Source organism: Aethalodelphis obliquidens, unplaced genomic scaffold (assembly GCF_003676395.1).
Source record: "Aethalodelphis obliquidens isolate GAN/ISIS:26980383/991018 unplaced genomic scaffold, ASM367639v1 scaffold8, whole genome shotgun sequence".
In the NCBI taxonomy this organism is placed as follows: domain Eukaryota; kingdom Metazoa; phylum Chordata; class Mammalia; order Artiodactyla; family Delphinidae; genus Aethalodelphis; species Aethalodelphis obliquidens.
This window is the reverse complement of record NW_020837952.1, coordinates 43,095,354-43,113,593: the sequence shown is the minus strand read 5'-3', so window position 1 is coordinate 43,113,593 and position 18,240 is coordinate 43,095,354. Positions and strand designations below refer to the sequence as shown.

Here is an 18,240-nt window from a genome sequence, read left to right as displayed (position 1 = left end):
CAGAGTCAAACCACTGACAGACTTTAAGGAGGGACATGATAGATTTTTGTGTTTTAGAACGATCTCTCAGGAAGCAATGTGGGGGATAGATTGAACAAAGGCTAGAGGCAGGAGGATTAATTAGGAGATCAATGTGCAGTCTCAGCAGAAAATGATGATGGCCAGGAGAAAGCCAATGCCAACGAAGAGGGGGAAGCGGGAACAAAGCTGAGAGGTATGTGGGAGTGAAGCTCATCCCTTCTCCCCGTGGGATTCTGCCATTTGGAAAATAGTAGCCAAGGGAACTAAAGAATTATATCTTAGGGTATGTATTCTACAGTTTTTGATTAACTGTGCTGGATAACTTGGCTCAGTTTTACAGACAAAATGAGGATTTCTACACATACAGGAACTGCATTCTGAAGCTTTTCCTGGAGAGAAAGAAAGACAGTGAGGAATAGAGAGAGACAAAGATAGAGATGGAGAGAGTGGAGGGATGACCATTTCTTTAGAGGGACGGTGATAAGTTGATTTGTGCCCCCATCCCCCCTACCATAAAGGTATATTGGAACCCCTAGTACTCCTAGTACCTCAGAATGTGACCTTATTTGGAGAATTGGAGACAGGATCTTTATAGAGATCATCAAGTTAAAATGAAGTCTTTAGGTGGACCCTAATCCAACATGACTCATAAAAAGGAAGACACAGACATGTGCAAAGAGGGAAGACAGTGTGAAGAGACATGGGGAGAAGATGGCCTTGTAAAAGCCAAGGAGCGAGGCCTGGAACAGATCCTTTCTTCACAACCCTCAGGAGGAACTAGTTCTGCCAACACCTTGATTTTGGACTTCCAGCCTCTAGAACTGTGAGAAAATACATTTCTCTTGTTTTAAACACCAGGTTAGTAGCAGCCTGAAGAAAGAAATACAGGGGCTGTAACTGAGCACACAAACTCAATACCTAGATGGGAGAGGTGAATTAGGGTATTGGGGTCTACAGGGGCAGATCATGCCCGGACTTGCCTGTCTCAGAGGCTGTGCAGCCTGAGGGTCTTGGCTGTAACTGCCATTGTCATTCATGGGTATGCAATATGTATTTTTCTCAGAAAATCAGTTAAGTATGGATGTTAGTTCCCTCTCTGTGGTCTCTTTTACTTATTAACTAGATGAGCTAGTATAAAACAGGTCTCATCCTGACCACAAGAAAAAATTTTTTGTCATATCAACTGGTTTAATTTAAATACGAAAGCAACTTATTAGTAAATCTGTATTCAACAAGATTTTACAATTAAACCAGAAAATGAAGCATACTCCTGCAAGGAGCATTTTACTCATGCCTCAATGACTACATATTTATATGGAATAAAGAATATTGCTCTAGTACTAGGCTCATTAAATAAAGATGAACAGAAGTCCAGTCCTTGCTTGGTAAATTTTCTAAGACTTATGTTTACTCAGTCAGTATTGAATCATATTTATTTCCCTTATTGCATTGAGCAAAGTACCTTACGTAATCGTAGTGGTGACTCAGTTACATAAATGAATGAATCATTAAATGAGTGAATGAATGAATGAATATCACCCTTAAAATAAAATGGCTATGATAGCAGAAAAATCCCTTATGAAATAGTCAGGTGCCATCAAAGATAGTGTTTTCTTATCTGCCTTTCATTTACACAGGGGAGTTTTTCCATTTTATGGTTACTAGGCAACCTGTTATTTTGAATCACTTAGTACGGGCTTTGCTTACTATGGATGCTCAATAAATCCATTTTGATTAATGAGCAATTTACAACAACACCAGTGAAGACTGTTCCAATCCTGTTGGATAAGAATAAATGATCTCTGATAAAAAGGACACAATCAATAGTACCATGCCAGGATAGTGTGCGTCTCGGTTACCTTTATTCAATTTGCTAATGTGCTCACTGAACTATGGTCAACCTGAAACAAAAATGTCATGTGGTGAATAATCCTCCACACCTCACTACACCTCCCCCAGTATCCTGAAATAGGACGTAGTGTGAGGGTGGTTCTATAACTTATTTATACCAAAATATTTTTTGAAATGGTGAAGCTTTCTTAATTCTAATGCCAAATTTTTGAAATTAAAAGAATTCAGACTGGACTAGGGCTAATGTTTATCTCTGCTAAGCAAGTGGGTAGTGTCAACATGAGTTCTGTGGGTATGTTTAACTCATTTAAGATAGCAAACTATTTTTAAGCCCCTTGAAAGCATTCTTTAACATACAAACACTGGCCTTGCTGATAAGAACCATTTTTATCAAACAGCAATTATTTATTTGCCATTGTCTCTGTGCTCAGTGCTGTCTTAGCCATTTATTAAGGCAGATCTCTGCGTGGTAAATTTGTAACCCAGTGTTAGTTTATAGAAGGGCAAAGAGAGAAAACTAGGGCAGCAGTACCTGCAGTGAAATCCTGGTAAATTAACCATTCTTTCATCCATATGGACAGTTAACTAATTTGAAAATGTAGTCATCTCAGTTTGATCAAATTGGGGGAAGTTTGTTTTATTTGGAAAACTACGTCCTAAACAAAAAGAACATTATCGCTTTTTTTCCTCAAACCAATTCTACTTGTTCTATACATGAATAACATGAATCATAGAATCATAAGATTTCTAAAAATACAATGAACTCTTATTAAAGTGATTATGTGGGGGATATAAGCTTTTTCTGATGTCATATATGGTATCCTGTGGAACAGAGATTCTCTGCAATGTCAGAATATGTATAATAATGAGGTAAACATTCATTAATTCATAAATTCATGCTCACCAAATTCAAGCAGGCCCTCCACACTGCATCTGTCCACTCTTCCTTTACTCTCCTCAAACCTCAGATACTTTATCCTACCTTGTCCCTTACTCTCAGCAGATGACCTCATAGTTTAATTAATAAAGAAAATTGGAGCAACAAGGACCTAATGTATGGCACAGGGAACTGTATTCAATATCTTGTAATAGCCTATAATGGAAAAGAATATGAAAAAAAATATATGTATATATGTATGCATAACTGAATCACTTTGCTATACACCTGCATCTAACACAACATTGTAAATTAACTGAACTTCAAAAAATATGGTTAAAAAAAAAAGAAAATCAGAGCCATCAGGTGGAAGTTTAACGTCCTCCACCAAGTCTACAAGTACAACTGCCCCTGCACCTTCTCCTGCCTATTCCTCCTGTTAAAATAGAGGGTATTTTTCTCATGCTATGTATGGAAGGTCAGCTCCAACCTCTGTGCTCCATGTCTCTACCTTCCCAGTAATTTGACCCTTTCATTCACTCCTTCTCTCTCCTGTGGTTTTTGTTGTTGTTTTTTTAAAATTTATTTATTTTATTTGTTTATTTTTGGCTGCGTTGCGTCTTGGTTGCTGCGCGTGGGCTTTCTCTAGTTGCGGCAAGCAGGGGCTACTCTTCGTTGTGGTGTGCAGGCTTCTCATTTTGGTGGCTTCTCACGTTGCAGAGCAATGGGTCTAGGCACGCGGGCTTCAGTAGTTGTGGCACACAGGCTCAGTAGTTGTGGCTCACGGGCTCAGTAGTTGTGGCTCATGGGCTCTAGAGTGCAGGCTCAGTAGTTGTGGTGCACAGGCTTAGTTGCTCCATGGCATGTGGGATCTTTCCGGACCAGGGCTCGAACCTGTGTCCCCTGCATTGGCAGGCAGGTTCTTAACCACTGTGCCACCAGGGAAACCCTCCTGTGTTTTTAATTGTCCTTCCCTGGGCCATGCACAGTAACATTTAAATCTGTTTAAGTTTTTTTTTTTTTTTTTTTTTTTTTTTTGAGGTACGCGGGCCTCTCACTGTTGTGGCCTCTCCCGTTGTGGAGCACAGGCTCCGGACGCGCAGGCTCAGCGGCCATGGCTCACGGGCCCAGCTGCTCCGTGACATGTGGGATCTTCCCGGACCGGGGCAGGAACCCATGTCCCCTGCATCGGCAGGCGGACTCTCAACCACTGCACCACCAGGGAAGCCCTGTTTAAGTCTTTTTCATTTGAAAAACAATAACGAACAGAAGAAGCAACTAATAATGAAAGCGACAAATAAAGAACTAAAAAGTTCCCTGATCCCACTTGATTCCTCAGCTGCTATTCTTCTCTCTATCCCCTTCACATTCTTAGTATGTTCATTTTCTTCCTTACCTTTCACTTCTCAGCCCACCTTGTCAGGTTTCCAGTCCTCACTGCTCTGTTGAAAGGTGCTTTCTAGGAGGCCAGTGCCTCATCCATTAGGCTACTGGGGCTGACGAAAGGTGCTTTCTAAAGGTACCAATGACCTTGATGTCACAAAATCTAAAGGACATGTCTCAAACCTCATTTTTCTTCACCTCTCAGCAGCATTTCACGGGTTAGTGACACCTCCATCTTGACATCTTTTCTTACCTTTGCTGTCCAAGGGAGATTTTCATCTTATGCTGTTCTCTCTATATATTGACAGCCGATATTTTTCTGTAAGGTTCTAAAAGTTGGGAGTTCCTCAAGGCTCAAAGTCCTCCCTTTTCTATTTACTTTTCCCTCTTCCTAAGTGATCTCATCCATAGTATGGCTTCTGTTACAGTCAACATGCTGAAGACTCCCAACTATTTCTGGTCTAGATCACTTCCTCTCAATTCCAGCCTCATCCATCTGTCCATCTATTGAATGTCTCCACTTATATGTCTCAAAAATACCTTGACCCCAAAATTACACTTATGTCTTTCCTTCCAAACTTGCTCTTCATGCAGGGTTCCTTCTCATAGTAAATGACTTAATCATTCATCTGATTGCAGAAGGCTGTGTGTCATTCTCTCCATCTCCATCTTCGTTAGCTTCCATATTCAATCAGTCACCAAGTCTTGTGGTTTTTAACTGGAATAGGTTGTAGGGTGAGGGTAATTCTGTAACTTACTATTGATCCCTAACTACTTCTCAAATCTATCTGCTTCTCTTAATCTCTACCATCACCAATTACTCTTCTGGATTATTTTAATAATAAAATATTATTTGCCTATTTGCCTTCCTTGAATTTATTATTCACGTTGCAGCCAAATCTGAGTGCATCACTCCTCTCTTAGTGACATGCCACTGCTCTTAGAAAGATGACCCAAATCCCTAGTAAGGTTCAGAAGGCCCTGAATAAGGTGATATATTTTTTTCCTTTTCATTTCACACAATGTCCTCACGTCACACCAGTCTCTACCTTTCCAACTGGCCCTCTTTAGTTCCTTTTAGTTCTTTAATAGGGGCAGCTCCTTTCTATCTGTGGGCCTTCACATGCCTGAAGCAATGTCTGTTTCTACTGTCCCTTTTCCTTCTCCTTCTCCCAAGTAAATAACTTGTATTATTGTTCAGGGAAACCCCCTTTGTGGGAACCCACACATACCTGTGCCCCAGACTAAGTATGTATATGGATGCCTCTGTTTTCTAATTTTTTAACACCTTCTAATTTTATTTTCCTTTAGACCCCGTAGTTGTTTTTATTTTGGTTTTTTTTGTTTTTTTTTTTTTTTTGCGGTACGTGGGCCTCTCACTGTTGTGGCCTCTCCTGTTGCAGAGCACAGGCTCCGGACGCGCAGGCTCAGCGGCCATGGCTCACGGGCCAAGCCACTCCGCGGCATGTGGGATCTTCCCGCACCGGGGCACGAACCCGTGTCCCCTGCATCGGCAGGCGGACTCTCAACCACTGCGCCACCAAGGAAGCCCTAGACCCCTTAGTTTTGATTGAGATTATGTAATTATTTTGGGGTTACTTACTGTAATATCTGTTTTAGTTTTTTGTCTTGTAGAGTTTACCATCTTGCCTGTTCTCCAATTGCAACCATAATTTCTAGCAAAATCGCTGCCACATAAAAGACACTCAGTAAATATTAATGAAAAAATAATAATAGCTAATGTTATTGACTACTTATTTTATGCATATTAACTTATTTAATCTTAAGCTATATATGAAGTAAATAGTTTTATCATTACTATTTTGCAGAAAGGAAAACAAGGCACAGAAAAGCTTGGAGCTTTTTAGAAAATGGCAGTGCTGGACTTTGCATACAGGATATTTTACTCTAGAGATCATATTCTTAACCGCATTCACAGTTCATTAATTATTTATTTAGTTAAACACGTGATTCTGAGTTGTTTTTTTTTTTTTTTGATTTGCAGGATAAATCTTGAATTTTTCCTTTCAATAGAAAGAGTTGGAAACTTGTTTAGTGGTTTGGGATAGAGCTGTATTGTGCCCATCTGTGAAGTGGTACTGAGGAATGTTCTAATCAGTCTAAAATAAGTGGATGAATTGGAGACAACCCCAAAGTCAAAACAAGTGAATGCCTAAGTAATAATGATAAAAGGATAAAATCATTAAAAATAATGTTTTCAAATAATATCTACTTATTCAAATTTTTATAATGGCACATAGTTGCCCCTGAATAAATAGCTGTTGAATGAATGAATGTCTATTTACCATTTGATACAAATTTGGTTGCAAACTAATATTATGTGTATGTGCATGGAAAAAAAAAAGACCAGGAAGATATCATAGTCATTTTACTATCTCTAGATGCTAGGATAACATGTAATTTTATTTTTTTTCATACCTTTTTTTATTGTCCAAACTTCCTACAGTTAACACATACTGTTTTTATAATTAGAAAATTAAAAATAGCTTAGTCATCTAGAAAGTTAAAGTAGCTCATGTCAAAACAATTCCCATTTATCTAGTTAATGTTAAATACGTAGGTGATTTCCATCTTTGACGAAAGAAAGTTGAATAGGCTAAGGATGGATACTGTCTATAAAATACTGAAACTTCCTTGCAATAAGCCTTTATCTGTTAAAGATTGGTTTTTAACCTATGGTTTTGCTCATATTCAGAATATTTTAATTTAGATTATCTTGTTTGGTGGACTGGTTGAACACTTGACAAGAGTTATTCTCAATGCTTGTAAAAGAGAAAATATTATTATAGCTCATGGGAATTTACAATTGTGCAGTTTCAATCCACTCTGATGATTAAGCTGTTATTTCTTGGACTCCCTTATTAATGTTCTGTTTAGCAGCTTCTACATATAGCATTAAGTTGGAAATAATATTATACTAAAATTATAGTCTTAAAGAAATCTTGTATAATGCTTATAGTCTTATATTTAAAATCTTTTTTTTTTCTCCCTACGCTGTCTAGACATGTCAAATTCATCTACTGGCAAGCTCACTAATTCATTTTACAGTCTTTTCCATAGAGGCTGTGTTATTAATGTAATATTACACTAAGACTGCTAGTTCTCTCTTTAGGGACTCCTACACTCTTAATTAAGTAACATTAGCAAAATTAACTGCCACCCAACTACAGTCACATTATACATTTAAAAAGTAACCATTTTACATTAATATATTTTATGCTAGATTTTATCCGATATATTACATTTTACATTTGTATTACAATACATAAATCTGAGAAACTCATAATAGATTGTTTTGTTTTTCTGTTGGTCTCTCAGAAGTAGTTTATAACAAATGGAAAAGACAGAAATAGTTTCTTCTTTTGTATTACTTTTGGGTATTGACAGACTAAGTTTGAATAGTTAAGAAGAGTAGAGAATTAAAAGTAATTTTATTTAATCTCAGTCAAGAATTAATGCACTAAAAATTTCCAGATCTATCATTTCATTACGTTTATCATCGTATCTCCTGTTGCAGTAGAGGAAACTGCATCAAAACAGATGAATAATTTGTTGAAAGAGATGAGAATTCACTGTGACTGTCAGCGTATTTATTATTCATAGCTCTTCCCCAGTGCTGCAAAGCACTGTTTAGAACTATTTTCATAAGATTCATTCATTTATTCATTCATTTGTTCCACAACTATTTATTGAGGACTTACTATTTTCCAGGTCCTTAGGTGTATGAGACATGAAGAAAAAGAAAACATATTAGACATGAAAAAATAGGAGAGGTTTTATCTATAATATATTGCTAAATAAAAGCTCAAAGCATTCTAGATACTGGGAGTCAAAAGGACTCAAATAGACCATTATTGCATCCAGAGTTACATATTTTCCTGCCAGAGTTGGCCACATTCATTCTCTGTAGGAGATCCTATTCTGTTCTTTATACACAGAACCCAGAGAAGAAACTACAGGTGCCATTTAATCACATAGGCTTTCTATGCTTTTAATTTCTATAGAACCATTCAATTCATTACTAGATAGTCATCTAGTGTCTCTCACCTGTGAATAGAGGAAATGAAATGAGAATAATGGAATGCTAAAAACTGTGCCACAAACAAGTCAAGAGAAGTGAACTAGCTAGCATTTCTTTCCATAGAAAATTGAAAAGTACTAAGCAGACATTGTCCAAGGCAAGAATGAGGTTCCTGGATCATCATATCAGGTGAAACATACTTTGATTACTGTAACCGAGTGTGGAAAAATGTGATTCATCTAAATTCTGAGACATAGCAACACAGAAATTTTTCTGAACAGATAAGCTTATTTTGAATATCTTTTAACTAATTGTTTGCCTTAGGAAATCCTGTTGGACTGTTGTTATTTTTTAGTATAATATAAAAATTTTCAACATAGCCACTAATACAATGCTTACTTTTTCTTCTAGTAGCTTTTTAAAAATAAGTTTATGTTCTCATCATAAAATTAAATAAATTATTTTAGTAATTTTGTGCAAGAAGAGTATTTTCCCCGAATCCTACCTATCAGAGAATCTAATGTTAACATTCTGATTTATTCCTTTCCCACTTTTTTTTTTGTTGTTGCTGTGCACAGCTTTTCCATAATTGAGAATGAACATCTGGTATATATACGTTTGTATTGTATTGATTTTTAAATAAATTATATGTTTTTCTGATCATATAAGTATAATATGACCTGTCAACTTGGCAAGATCTGTCAGATTTATTTTAAAGTGACCCTTCCCCAATTTTCCAGTGTATCAAAACAATGATGAAGGATAAAATATATAATGAGAAAATTATAAATTTTGGCTTTGCTGAAAAACAAAGACAATATCTCCATGCTCAATGAGATCAGAAACACAAAATAGAAAGTGGAATCTAAATGGCAGACCAGCTGGTGACTGGGCCCAGCAATGGGAAGGGTCTGTAGGGAGATTGTATCCCTCAGGGTAATGGAATCTAAAAAATGCTTCACCTGAAGTGGGAGCCAGAAGTCAGGCCTACTGCTGAAGTGCAGCTAGGGTGTTAAATTTCCCCCAGAGAGTAAGAAAAGTGCACTAAAGAACTAGAGAAACAAATACATTTAATGACTTTTGAATTTTTTTTTTGTTTGTTAAAAGCATTTCCAGTAAAAATTTTAAGAGAAACCACTAAAAATTAGAAACATATTTTTATATCTTCCAAACCAATAATGGAAAATAAAAGAATAAAGGAATCTTTATTAATTATAAAGTCCCTAAATCTGGAAAAAATAAGTAAAGCAAAGAGTAACGCTGGTGAACCAGAAATACAAAATGGAAAATAATTAATGAAAGACAAAGATGGTCATATTGGATGTAATTTAAAAAATCTTACTATGTGTTTTTTACAGGAGTCAAATCTAAATGAAAATGATACAACTGGGGTTAATAAAGCAAAAGATCAAGCAAAACCAACCTAAAGAAAGACGTTGAAGCAATATTATCAATCAAAATATAGTTGAAAGTTAAAAACAAAAAGAGTTAAATAGAGGTACGGTATAACAACAGAAGGGTAAAACACAATACCAAGAAGGTTAAAGTCATAAATTTTTTCACACACAGCCTTGCCTTGAAATATTAGAAGCCAAAATTGATAGGACTTTGAATAAAAACTGAAATTCACAATTTGTGTAAGATTTTAATATTACCATATGTCAGAATATTGAAAAATGAAGAAACATAAAAGTGTAGACTGTTGAATAATACAATTAACAAGCTTGATTTGATATCTAGAACTCTGTACCCATCAATAGACAATACATTCGTCTTCTCACGCCAGCATAAACACTTAGAAAACTTGACCGTTTACTAGGTCACAGAGGCAGTCTCAACACATCAGGGAATCAGGCCCCCATCTCAGATTATAGTGTAATGAAATTAGGAATCAACAATAAAAAATGTAAATTATTATATTTGAAAAGTTTTTATCCCCCATTATTGGATGGCTTACAAATTATAAAAGAAATATATGCTGTACTACTGAATTAAAGCCTATAATACAATACATAATTTTATAAAGGAATCCTAATCATTTCCCCCATTTCGCCTGACCTTATTGTTCCCACTTCCTAACCCACCTTCATTTAAACAATGCTAACAGCTCAGTCTATATCCTTTAACTGTCTCCTTACACATACTAGCATGGAAAAGCACAAATATATATATACATATACATTTTGTTCATTTTTACCAAAATAGAATCATACATACCCATTAGTTTGCAACTTTCTTTTTTTTTTTAACATCTTTATTGGAGTATAATTGCTTTACAATGGTGTGTTAGTTTCTGCTTTATAACATAGTGAATCAGCTATACATATATATACCCATATCTCCTCCCTCTTGCGTCTCCCTCCCACCCTCCCTATCTGACCCCTCTAGGTGGTCACAAAGCACCAAGCTGATCTCCCTGTGCTATTCAGCTGCTTCCCACTAGCTGTATATTATTGTAACCATTCATAGAGAGTGCAGTTGTCTGCAAGCAAAGACTGTCTTTTCACTGTTAATCAGCTGTAGAAACTTGTAGGTCCTCTCCATGCAGTCATACAGTTTGAGAGGGCTAGGAGGCATGAGTTCCAGTAGACCAAGAAAGGCCTGGGGCTTTCCTAAAATGACCAGGGCTTCCCCATTCCCCTCACCTCATCTTCTTTTTCACCTTGTACTTCAATGTCTGGTGAAGTAAAGAAAAGAAATAGAGACTGGAATATAGTATGTCACAAATTTCATGATGATGGCAACTGTAATTTGCTATGGCACAGCAAACTGAAAAAGCGTTTGTTGTCTAAAAAAAATGTAAAGATAAGTTAAGTGTAAACTAATGAGGTACCTTCAGTAAACGCACAGTAAATTTGATAAGAAATTTGCCCTCAACATTCAAAGAACCTGTGGAAATTACTTGCTTAAAATCAGAATTAAATGTCCAACAAAACATCTTAAAACTATTTTTAGTAGGATCCAAGCTTGTAATTTAAATTTATGTAATACCCCTTTGACTTTCTATTAATAATGCTGAGTCACGAGAGAACTTACTTAAACTGGGCAGACATAGTTTTGAAACTGAAAATATTTAATGTCAAATCAAATCAGTTCTTCTAAAAGTGATGAAAGAATTTTGTCAATGTGGACATAAATATTAAAGGAAAGTTATTGTTAAATTCAATTCAGTTATTTGAAAGATTTTAAATATGTTTAGAATAACTTGGTCATATGAATCTACTTCTTCCACTGTAATTTTTTTTTAACATCTTTATTGGGATATAATTGCTTTACAGTGGTGTATTAGTTTCTGCTTTATAACAAAGTGAATCAGTTATACATATACATATGTTCCCATATCTCTTCCCTCTTGCGTCTCCCTCCCTCCCACCCTCCCTATCCCACCCCTCCAGACAGTCACAAAGCACTGAGCTGATATCCCTGTGCTACGCGGCTGCTTCCCACTAGCTATCTACCTTACGTTTGGTAGTGTATATATGTCCATGCCTCTCTCTCGCTTTGTCACAGCTCACCCTTCGCCCTCCCCATATCCTCAAGTCCATTCTCCAGTAGGTCTGTGTCTTTATTCCTGTCTTACCCCTAGGTTCTTCATGACATATTTTTTTCTTAAATTCCATATATATGTGTTATCATACGGTATTTGTCTTTCTCTTTCTGACTTCACTCTGTATGACAGACTCTAGGTCTATCCACCTCATTACAAATAGCTCAATTTCGTTTCTTTTTATGGCTGAGTAATATTCCATTATATTTATGTGCCACATCTTCTTTATCCATTCATCCAATGATGGGCACTTAGGTTGTTTCCATCTCCATGCTATTGTAAATAGAGCTGCAATGAACATTTTGGTACATGACTCTTTCTGAATTATGGTTTTCTCAGGGTATATGCCCAGTAGTGGGATTGCTGGGTCATATGGTAGTTCTATTTGTAGTTTTTTAAGGAACCTCCATACTGTTCTCCATAGTGGCTGTACCAATTCACATTCCCACAAGCAGTGCAAGAGTGTTCCCTTTTCTCCACACCCTCTCCAGCATTTATTGTTTCTAGATTTTTTAATGATGGCCATTCTGACTGGTGTGAGATGATATCTCATTGTAGTTTTGATTTGCATTTCCCTAATGATTAATGATGTTGAGCATTCTTTCATGTGTTTGTTGGCAGTCTGTATATCTTCCTTGGAGAAATGTCTATTTAGGTCTTCTGCCCATTTTTGGATTGGGTTGTTTGTTTTTTTGTTACTGAGCTGCATGAGCTGCTTGTAAATTTTAGAAATTAATCCTTTGTCAGTTGCTTCATTTGCAAATATTTTCTCCCATTCTGAGGGTTGTCTTTTGGTCTTGTTTATGGTTTCCTTTGCTGTGCAAAAGCTTTGAAGTTTCATTAGGTCCCATTTGTTTATTTTTGTTTTTATTTCCATTTCTCTAGGAGGTGTGTCAAAAAGGATCTTGCTGTGATTTATGTCATAGAGTGTTCTGCCTATGTTTTCCTCTAAGACTTTGATAGTTTCTGGCCTTACATTTAGGTCTTCAATCCATTTTGAGCTTATTTTTGTATATGGTGTTAGAGAGTGATCTAATCTCATACTTTTATATGTACCTGTCCAGTTTTCCCAGAGCCACTTATTGAAGAGGCTGTCCTTTCTCCACTGTACATTCCTGCCTCCTTTATCAAAGATAAGGTGACTATATGTGCGTGGGTTTAACTCTGGGCTTTCTATCCTGTTCCATTGACCTATCTTTCTGTTTTTGCGCCAGTACCATGCTGTCTTGATTACTGTAGCTTTGTAGTATAGTCTGAAGTCAAGGAGCCTGATTCCTCCAGCTCTGCTTTTCTTTCTCAAGATTGCTTTGGCTTTTCGGGGTCTTTTGTGTTTCCATACAAATTGTGAAATTTTTTGTTCTAGTTCTGTGAAAAATGCCAGTGGTAGTTTGACAGGGATTGCACTGAATCTGTAGAGTGCTTTGGGTAGTAGAGTCATTTTCACACTGTTGATTCTTCCAATCCAAGAACATGGTATATCTCTCCATCTGTTTGTATCATCTTTAATTTCTTTCATTAGTGTCTTGTAATTTTCTGCATGCAGGTCTTTTGTCTCCTTAGGTAGGTTTATTCCTAGATATTTTATTCTTTTTGTTGCAGTGGTAAATGGGAGTGTTTTCTTGATTTCACTTTCAGATTTTTCATCATTAGTGTATAGGAATGCAACAGATTTCTGTGCATTAATTTTGTATCCTGCAACTCTACCAAATTCATTGATGAGCTCTAGTAGTTTTCTGGTAGCATCTTTAGGATTCTCTATGTATAGTACCATGTCATCTGCAAACAGTGACAGCTTTACTTCTTCTTTTCCGATTTGGATTCCTTTTATTTCCTTTTCTTCTCTGATTGCTGTGGCTAAAACTTCCAAAACTATGTTGAATAAGAGTGGTGAGGGTGGGCAACCTTGTCTTGTTCCTGATCTTAGTGGAAATGCTTTCAGTTTTTCACCATTGAGGACGATGTTGGCTGTGGGTTTGTCATATATGGCCTTTATTTTGTTGAGGAAAGTTCCCTCTATGCTTACTTTCTGCGGGGTTTTTATCATAAGTGGGTGTTGAATTTTGTCGAAAGCTTTCTCTGCATCTATTGAGATGATCATATGGTTTTTCTCCTTCAATTTGTTAATGTGGTTTACCACATTGATTGATGTGCGTATATTGAAGAATCCTTGCATTCCTGGAATAAACCCCACTTGATGATGGTGTATGATCCTTTCAATGTGCTGTTGGATTCTGTTTGCTAGTATTTTGTTGAGGATTTTTGCATCTATGTTCATCAGTGACATTGGCCTGTAGTTTTCTTTCTTTGTGACATCCTGGTCTGGTTTTGGTATCAAGGTGATGGTGGCCTCGTAGAATGAATTTGGGAGTGTTCCTCCCTCTGCTATATTTTGGAAGAGTTTGAGAAGGATAGGTGTTAGCTCTTCTCTAAATGTTTGATAGAATTCACCTGTGAATCCATCTGGTCCTGGGATTCTGTTTGTTGGAAGATTTTTAATCACAGTTTCAATTTCAGTGCTTATGATTGGTCTGTTCATATTTTCTATTTCTTCCTGATTCAGTCTTGGCAGGTTGTGCATTTCTAAGAATTTGTCCATTTCTTCCAGGTTGTCCAGTTTATTGCCATATAGTTGCTTGTAGTAATCTCTCATGATATTTTGTATTTCTGCAGTGTCAGTTGTTACTTCTCCTTTTTCATTTCTAATTCTGTTGATTTGAGTCTTCTCCCTTTTTTTATTGATGAGTCTGGCTAATGGTTTATCTATTTTGTTTACCTTCTCAAAGAACCAGCTTTTAGTTTTATTGATGTTTGCTATCGTTTCCTTCATTTCTTTTTCATTTATTTCTGATCTGATTTTAATGATTTCTTTCCTTCTGCTAACTTTGGGTTTTTTTTTGTTCTTCTTTCTCTAATTGCTTTAGGTACAAGGTTAGATTGTTTACTCGAGATATTTCCTGTTTCTTAAGGTGGGCTTGTATTGCTATAAACTTCCCTCTTAGAACTGCTTTTGCTGCATCCCATAGGTTTTGGGTCATCGTGTCTCCATTGTCATTTGTTTCTACGTATTTTTTAATTTCCTCTATGATTTCTTCAGTGATCACTTTGTTATTAAGTAGTGTATTGTTTAGCCTCCATGGGTTTGTATTTTTTACAGATCTTTTCCTGTGATTGATATCTACTGTCATAACATTGTGGTTGGAAAAGGTACTTGATACAATTTCAATGTTCTTAACTTTACCAAGGCTTGGTTTGTGACCCAAGATATGATCTGTCTTGGAGAATGTTCCATGAGCACTTGAGAAAAATGTGTATTCTGTTGTTTTTGGATGGAGTGTCCTATAAATATCAATGAAGTCCATCTTGTTTAATGTATCATTTAAAGCTTGTGTTTCCTTATTTATTTTCATTTTAGATGATCTGTCCATTGGTGAAAGTGGGATGTTAAAGTCCCCTACTATGAATGTGTTACTGTCGATTTCCCATTTTATGGCTGTTAGTATTTGCCTTATGTATTGAGGTGCTCCTATGTTGGGTGCATAAATATTTACAATTGTTTCATGTTCTTCTTGGATCGATCCCTTGATCATTATGTAGTATCCTTCTTTGTGTCTTGTAATAGTCTTTATTTTAAAGTCTATTTTGTCTGATGTGAGAATTGCTACTCCAGCTTTCTTTTGATTTCCATTTGCATAGAATATCTTTCCATCCCCTTACTTTCAGTCTGTATGTGTCTCTAGGTCTAAAGTGGGTCTCTTGTAGACAGCATATATATGGGTCTTGTTTTTGTATCCATTCAGCCAATCTGTGTCTTTTGGTGGGAGCATTTAGTCCAGTTACATTTAAGGTAATTATTGATATGTATGTTCCTATTCCCATTTTCTAAATTGTTTTGGGTTCCTTATTGTAGGTCTTTTCCTTCTCTTGTGTTTCTTGCCTAGAGAAGTTCCTTTAGCATTTGTTGTATAGCTGGTTTGGTGGTGCTGAACTCTGTCAGCTTTTGCTTGTCTGTAAAGGTTTTAATTTCTCTATCAAATCTGAATGAGATCCTTGCTGGGTAGAGTAATCTTGGTTGCAAGTTTTTCTCCTTCATCACTTTAAATATGTCCTGCCACTCCCTTCTGGCTTACAGAGTTTGTGCTGAAAGATCAGCTGTTAACCTTATGGGGATTCCCTTGTGTGTTATTTGTTGTTTTTCCCTTGCTACTTTTAAGATGCTTTCTTTGTATTTAATTTTTGACAGTTTGATTAATATGTGTCTTGGTGTATTTCTCCTTGGATTTATCCTGTATGGGACTCTCTGGGCTTCCTGGACTTGATTAACTATTTCCTTTCCCATATTAGGGAAGTTTTCAAGTATAATCTCTTCAAATATTTTCTCAGTCCCTTTCTTTTTCTCTTCTTCTTCTGGAACCCCTATAATTCGAATGTTGGTGCGTTTAATGTTGTCCCAGAGCTCTCTGAGACTGTCCTCAGTTCTTTTCATTCTTTTTTCTTTATTCTGCTCTGCAGTAGTTATTGCCACTCTTTTATCTTCCAGGTCACTTATCCGTTCTTCTGCCTCAGTTATTCTGCTAGTGATCCCTTCTAGAGAATTTTTAAGTTCATTTATTGTGTTGGTCATCATTGTTTGTTTCATCTTTAGTTCTTCAAGGTCCTTGTTAAATGTTTCTTGCATTTTGTCTATTCTATTTCCAAGATTTTGGATCATCTTTACTATCATTATTCTGAATTCTTTTTCAGGTAGACTGCCTATTTCCTCTTCATTTGTTAGGTCTGGTGGGTTTTTATCTTGCTCCTTCATCTGCTGTGTGTTTTTCTGTCTTCTCATTTTGCTTATCTTACTGTGTTTGGGGTCTCCTTTTTGCAGGCTGCAGGTTCGTAGTTCCCATTGTTTTTGGTGTCTGTCCCCATTGGCTAAGGTTGGTTCAGTGGGTTGTGTAGGCTTCCTGGTGGTGGGGACTAGTGCCTGTGTTCTGGTGGATGAGGCTGTATCTTGTCTTTCTGGTGGGCAGGTCCACGTCTGGTGGTGTGTTTTGGGGTGTCTGTGGACTTATTATGATCTTAGGCAGCCTCTCTGCTAATGGGTGGGGTTATATTCCTCTTTTGCTAGTTGTTTGGCATAGGATGTCCAGCACTGTAGCTTGCTGGTCATTGAGTGAAGCTGGGTGCTGGCGTTGAGATGGAGATCTCTTGGAGATTTTCTCCATTTGATATTATGTGGAGCTGGGAGGTCTGTTGTTGACCAGTGTCCTGAAGTTGGCTCTCAGGGACACAGCACTGATTCCTAGCTGGAGCACCAAGAGCCTTTCATCCACATGGCTCAGAGTAAAAGTGAGAAAAAGTAGAGAGAAAGAATTAGTAGAAGTAGGAAGAAAGAAAGAAAAGAAGGAAGAAAGGAAGGAAGTAAGAAAGAAGGAAAGAAGGAAAGAAAGAAAGGAGGGAGGGAGGGAGGGCCAGTGGGAGGAAGGAAGGAAGGAAGGAGGGAAGGAAGGAAAAAAGAAAGAAAGAAAGAAGATAAAGTAAAATAAAATAAAGTTATTAAAATTAATTATTAAAAAAAATTAAAAGAAAACGGACGGATAGAACCCTAGGACAAATGGTGGAAGCAAAGCTATACAGACAAAATCTCACACAGAAGCATACACATACACACTCTCAAAAAGAGGAAAAGGGGAAAAAATCATAAATCTTGCTCTCAAAGTCCACCTCCTCAATCATCAAGTTGATTGTGGAGCTTTAATCTGCTGCTTCTGAGGCTACAGGGAGAGATTTCCCTTTCTCTTCTTTCTTCGCACAGCTCCCGAGGTTCAGCTTTGGATTTGGCCGTGCCTCTGCGTGTAGGTCGCCGGAGGGCGTCTATTTTTCGCTCAGACAGGACGAGGTTAAAGGAGCCACTGATTCGGGGGCTGTGGCTCACTCAGGCTGGGAGGAGGGAGGGGCACGGAGTGCGGGGCGAGCCTGCGGCGGCAGAGGCTGGCGTGATGTTGCACCAGCCTGGGTGCAACGCGCGCCATGCGTTCTCCCAGGGAAGTTGTCCCTGGATCCCGGGAACCTGGCAGTGGCGGGCTGCACAGCCTCCCTGGAAGGGAGGTGTGGATAGTGACCTGTGCTCGCACACAGGCTTCTTGGTGGCAGCAGCAGCAGCCTTAGCGTCTCCTGCCTGTCTCTGGGGTCCACGCTTTTTTTTTGTTTGTTTGTTTTTGGTCCACGCTTTTAACTGCGGCTCGCGCCCGTCTCTGGAGCTCCTTTAAGCAGCGCTGTTAATCCTCTTTCCTCACGCAACAGGAAACAGAGGGAAGAAAAAGTCTCTTGCCTCTTCGGCTGCTCCAGACCTTTTCCCGGACTCCCTCTCAGCTAGCCGTGGTGCACTAAACCCTTCCACTGTATAAAATCTAAATACAGATCATATATTTCCAATGAAAGTTTACTGTCTGAATTGAAATATGCTGAAAGTGAAAATTACACTTCAGGTTATAAAGACTTCGTACACAAAAAGGAATATAACATATTTTATTAGTA

At 37.4% G+C, this 18,240-nt stretch overlaps 1 protein-coding gene across 5 annotated transcripts in view; it reads left to right on the top strand.

Annotated features, from left to right (window-relative positions):
* ANKS1B (ankyrin repeat and sterile alpha motif domain containing 1B) overlaps positions 1–18,240 on the top strand; it is a 1,179,755-nt gene that overhangs the window by 441,948 nt on the left and 719,567 nt on the right. The gene's annotated exons all lie outside the window — the stretch shown is intronic.